Below are 6,000 nucleotides of genomic sequence, written 5' to 3'. Positions count from 1 at the left end.
AATCTAGATTGTAACTTTAAAATGTAAGAACAGAGCAATAAAATATTCTATCACTGGTTATTTATTTTAATATATCTTACATTACTAATTGTTTTCTACCATTTTAAAGCAATTCACCAGTCACTGAACTTCAACTAATGAGATTTTTGAAAATACAGCTATTAAAGGAGATTAATAATAGCTTCTCATCTCTTATCCTAGGAGATGAAGATATTCTCCAATTATTACCATTCCTCCCAACATATTTTTCACACAGAATTAAAGGCCATGAGAACATGAAAGCCATAAGCAGCTTGCGGTTATGGAGATATGGCAAGATAGGCAATAACGCAATAACATTTTTTTTTTCAAAGCATAACCTATATAGTGTGGTGAAATTATTTTGGCTTTTAAAATAATAAATCCACTTAAAATGAGAGGTCACTGAGCATTCAGGCTACCATGCAGCAATAGTACAGTCAGGTTCCTCCCAACAGTTTCAAAGTTCAACATGAGCAGACATGCATTCATAGTGCTAATGACTTGTTTCAATGCTCTTTCTTAAAAAAAAAGCTAGTTGAAATGTTGTCTCTCTGACCTTACACTGCTTGTGCTATCTACAGTATTTTGGGCAGTCAAGATGTTAGAACTTCTGAGAAGTGAGATTTCCTCAGAGGAAGGTCAGAATACTGCTAACAAAACTGAACAGCTCTGAAAACACACAACTGCCTTCTGAATCTCCAACTTCATTTAAGGAAATAAACAGTGTCAGTTGTCAAACATCTGTATCATACTTCCCAAAGCAAGGTAAATGCTGAGACTTACAATTAGCTATCTGTTTTGAAGGTCATTTCATGTTAACTCAGAGAAACCCTAATAATTTTTCAATGAAGAGTACAGAAGCTAATGTAGTATCATACATTCATAAAGAAGAATGTTGAAAGCAAATTAAATCTCTTCAGTAACATAAATGCTTGTAATAAATCAAGACAAGGCCATGACTTCTCTTGGATCAAGGTTAATCTACTCATAACCATTAAATTCACACACATGCATTATCAAGGATCTACTTTATAGCTTCTCACTCCAATAATGTGAAGCATTATAAGCTGAATAGGGAGCAAGATGGCATTTCTTATCATAGATGTGGAAAAGTGAGAAAGGATTTATACCGTTATCTCTGGATTTCATGTTGTGTCTTTACCTGTACAGTAATCAGATAAATAGGAAGTGGTTAGCAATAGCAAGGCAAAGCTATAGAATCATGAAAAAAACCACAGAAAGACTGGCACACTATTGTTTTTTTTCCCCAGCAAATTATGAGCATTAACAGAAGTGTTAATCTATCTCCACAAAACTGCAGGAGAAAGCTAAGCCTCAGCATCCCAAAATGCTGGAAACTAGTAAATGCTGAAGCCCAGCCTATACCACCTTGTTAGTGAACTGAAGTTGTATTTAATATAGTAGACTTCAATATGTACTAATTGACAGATACCTAAATAAAATATATCAATTTTTCAAATTTTGGGGGGGCAGAGAAGCACCAAAATCCATTGGACTATTCATTTTTCCAGGAATCACATTAAAAAAATAGCAGTAGTAAAACCCATGTTTCAAAAACAGGCTGACAACTACTAAACTTTGCAAACAGATCTAATCAATAATCATTTTACACCAAATGAAGATTTGCCCCGCTTCTTCTACAATTATGTATTGGAATATGCCATCTTTGCCACAAACCTGCCAGGCAGTTTGTGAGAGCACTGTAATTCTGTGCTAGCCCCAAAGTCTAAAGAAAGGCAATAATAAAAAGAAGATAAATGCTAGCTTGAAAAGTATTTCCTCCACAAAGATAATTGCTTTAAGGCATCTTAAATCCAGGCTAAATGCATTCAGTGACCCACTAGCATTTGCTGCTGAAAATGGCTGGATTTGAAATGTTAAACCTCAGCTTTGATTAACAATAGAGTAATCTAGGAGGCCAGCTCTAAAACACAGAACAGATTTATTTTTAAAAGGAAAAAGAAAGCAAAACGTTTCCTTTTGTTAACTTTTGAAAAAAGATAACTGGAGAGTCAGCAAATAGATCAGAAAAATACAGATGAGGCACTAACGTTATTCTTTTTTTGCAGCAGGAGTAAACTAAATTTTAGATTAATCGTCTGATCTTAATATTACCATAGCAGTTTTGATGCCCTGGATTAAACTCTCAACAGTGGCATGTTTAGCATATGTAGTGCATTACTGAATGGAAAGCCAAAGCTGGAGGATGAGTAGCTCTTCTTGCATGCAACAAAATTCACAAAATCCTCAAAGATGAGCCCTGCACGAAATGGCTGGACTGATTATGTGAACACTCCCTAGGAGTACTCACATGGATGCAGAATGAACAATGAATGGAATCACAGCATCAGGCACTGAGGAACTGAAATGTGCCACCTGAAACTATCCAGTAAATGAGGTTTAAAACAGGCTATCAAAGAGATTTCAGTGAATTAGAAGTTCATCCTTTGATTTACAGAATCACAGAATCAGCCAGGTTAGAAAGGACCTCTAAGATCAGCAAGTCCAATCCTTGATCAACTACCACCCTGGAACTACAGTTTTAGCCAGACTCCAGCACATCTTGGCTCATCTGAAAGAACAAAAACTATACAGAAACAAACATGTAACCCACATAACTGGTTTCCTTTTTTTGTAGCCCTTTTGAACCCGGTGAAGAACCTCCCTGCTAAGAAGTCCTGCTGTTTTCAAACTTAAAGTTTGACATTGGTTTCAAAAGACTCCCTCAAGTACTTTTTCCACTATGTTCCAATACAAAGTTCCTTTGTTGTGACTTCACCAGTCTCCCCGTTGCATATTCGTGGCACAGTCTTAAACTACTCATGATCCTCTGAAAGGACAAGTGCAACAAAACTTATCCACTATTTAATGCAACAGTGCAGCTGGGACCAAGACCATCAGATCTGTACAGGTAATGTGGCAATGTCTGCTCTGGTCTTGTACAGACTGAATCTCAAAAAAATGGTGGTCCTTCCACCAACAGCCCTACTGAGTGACTTAGTGGGTTAAATGGACTGCAGGGCTACATGCCAAACTGAAAACAGGTTCATAGAGCTTCCCTTCCAATGGCATTTATCTTTTAAATGAAGGGAGCACAGACTCAAACTGGGCTCCTAGGCCAAGAAGAGTGCAGTGTTTAAGTGCAAACACAGGTAAAGACAAATACTGCTCCTATCACCTGAAACAAGAGACCGCCAGATGGAATTATTCGGCATCAAGTTAGTCTACATGAGGAGAAGCCTTGCTAACAAAGCACCAAGAATGGCCATATTCTCTGCCAAAATTTAACATTAAATGAATCCAAGTGTAGCAGCCTAAGTTCAGTATAACTGAACAACTCTGATGAAGCAGCAATCATAGTATCAAGTTTTCCACATAGGAGGAAAGGACATAGCTGCATAGCCAGATGCTGATATGAGCAACATAGTCCTGATTGACATGGTAACCACAGGCCAACCAGATGTCTAAACAGCATGGAAAAAATGCAAAAAATGGGACATTCTAACAAAAGAGCCAAATCGTATTTGTCGTTTATCCCCATTTTCTTTAATCTGCATGAAGCTTTGAGCTGGCATTTATGCACACCCTCAACTAGAATTTTAACCTTCTTTCTAAAGCAGGCAAAGGAGCTAAAGGCTTCAAGCATGCTGAATATACCCCTTATTTCCATAGCTCTACACCAGCTCTTTCCACCAACCAGCCGTATGTACAACATTCCTAGTCACTACTGCATTGTCAGGAACATAATGCCAGTTCCATGAATTGCAGTACTGCAGGTAAGATAGGTTGGAGACAAGTAAAGTACATGAAAACACTAAAATACTCCTGAGTTTTAAATACAGATATCTATTGCCACTGTTTTAATTTGACAGGGGCCATATATAGGAATTACAAAGATCCCTTTAACCTTGAGAAGGACTGAAACTTGATTTAATATTAAGGCATCATGGATTTTCTTAATCTTTCCTCAGAATGTTGGAATGATTCCATAGGTTTCCTGACTTACCTTGTAAATTAATTCAGAACTACAAAATATGGCTCCTGGGGCTGATTCTCCCCATGTCTGCACTCTGTTTAATTATGCTCAAGGAAAAGCAGCGGCAGCTGAGGACAAAATGCTGCTGCACTGCCAGGGTAGTGATCACCATTATTGGGAACAGGAGTAAATGCACTGCAGATGTCAGGACACTAGGGAACTGGCTGTTTTAACACCCCTCCACAAACCCAATGGAGGGGGCACTGCATCTGCAAGTGAACGGCAGATCTATATACTCTACCAAGTGCTGACTTGGCCTTGTTAAACCTCATACAATTGGCTTCAGCCCAGCCATTCAACCTGACCAGATCCCTCCACAAAGCCTTCCTATCCTTGAGCAGATAAACACACCTACCCAACCTCATGTCATCTGCAAACTTACTGAGGAAACATTCAGTTCATTCCAATCATTAATGAAGATGCTGAACAAGGTTGGCCTCAAAAGTGAGCCCTGGGGAACACCACTGGTGACCAGCCAGCAACTGGAATATTAACTCTGTTGCCCACAACTACCTGGGCCTGGCTGCCCAGCCAGTTTTTAGCCCAGCAAAGAGTACACTGGTCTATGCTATGAGCTGCCAGCTTCTCTAGCAGAATGCTGTGGAAACCAGTGTCCAAGACTTTACTAAAATCCAGGCAGACAATGTCCACGGCTTTTCCCTCATCCACTTGGTGAGTCATCTAGTCATAGAAGGAGATCAGGTTGTTCAAGCAGGACCTGCCTTTCCTGAACTCATGCTGGCTGGGCTTGATCCCCTGACAGTCCCTCAGGGGACTGTCCTTGTCCCCTGACTGAGCACACTCAAAATGAACTGATCCATAATTTTTCCAGCCACTGAGGTCAGGCTGACAGGCCTGTAGTTCCCTGCATCCTCCTTCTGGGCCCTTCTTGTAGATGGGTATCACGCTGGCAAGGCTCCAATTGTGTGGCACCTCCCATTTACTAGGATGTAAAATTAAAGCACACACCTTGCATTTTATGTCTGCCAAATTTAAATCAATCCCTGTGAATACTCTTTCCCCAGTGGACAAGACAGCCTAAAAATGAATTAAGGTTTGGAATGTGAAAGCAGAGCAAGCCATTTTGGAGAGGCGGTTTCTGATGGTGACCAAAATAATGTTCAGTGCCAAATTCACAACCAAATCTGTCCCCAGCTACTACCTCCTAATTTTCTGAGTTTTCTCCTGGGTCTGATTTTAGTTCTCCTGTTCTGTCAGGCAAGTTCTTACAGCTCTTTTGAAGACAGTCAAGTAATTTCATTCTTATATTTTTAAAAATCTAGGTGAATACTGCTTTTCTGAAGAGTAATTGAGGAGCGGTGTGCACAGGGGAAGAATGTCTTATTATGGACAGGCAACACAGCTGAACAATATTCTGGTAGATCAGTATATCCTTCTGCCACATCTTCATCCCTATTTGTTGTCTTCAATAGCTTTGTTCAAGAAATATGTTGTCAAATCCTTGGCATTTACATCACAGTATTTCCACAGCTTGCCATACTACTACAGGCCAAACAATGTTACATTTCCAATTACCCTGTCATTGCTTCATAATGCATTTACTCTGATTCCAGAGGCCACTCATCACATTCATAAAAGAAATCATTTTAAAGAGCTGTTTAAGTAGAAAAACATAATGTGAAGCTTTGAAGGACCATGAGGAACTTAAAGAAACTTAAAGAAAATAGCTTCTGCAAATTTCCTTCCACAGTGTTTCAAAAGAAAAAGCAGCTGCTTCTGCATATTGCAGGAACTGAATTAAATCTCAAGGACAGAATAATGTGTGTCATTATCCTAGGCAAAATAATTTTAGAAGAACAAGTGCCAAAACATTTCTAGTTGCTCTGGTGCCAAACCATCAGAAAATAAATGTTAGATCAATGTAAATGCCAGCTCCTAGTATAATCCAGCATTTGCTGAAC

Source organism: Calypte anna, chromosome 3 (genome assembly GCF_003957555.1).
Source record: "Calypte anna isolate BGI_N300 chromosome 3, bCalAnn1_v1.p, whole genome shotgun sequence".
Classification (NCBI taxonomy): domain Eukaryota; kingdom Metazoa; phylum Chordata; class Aves; order Apodiformes; family Trochilidae; genus Calypte; species Calypte anna.
This window is presented reverse-complemented; position numbering follows the sequence as displayed.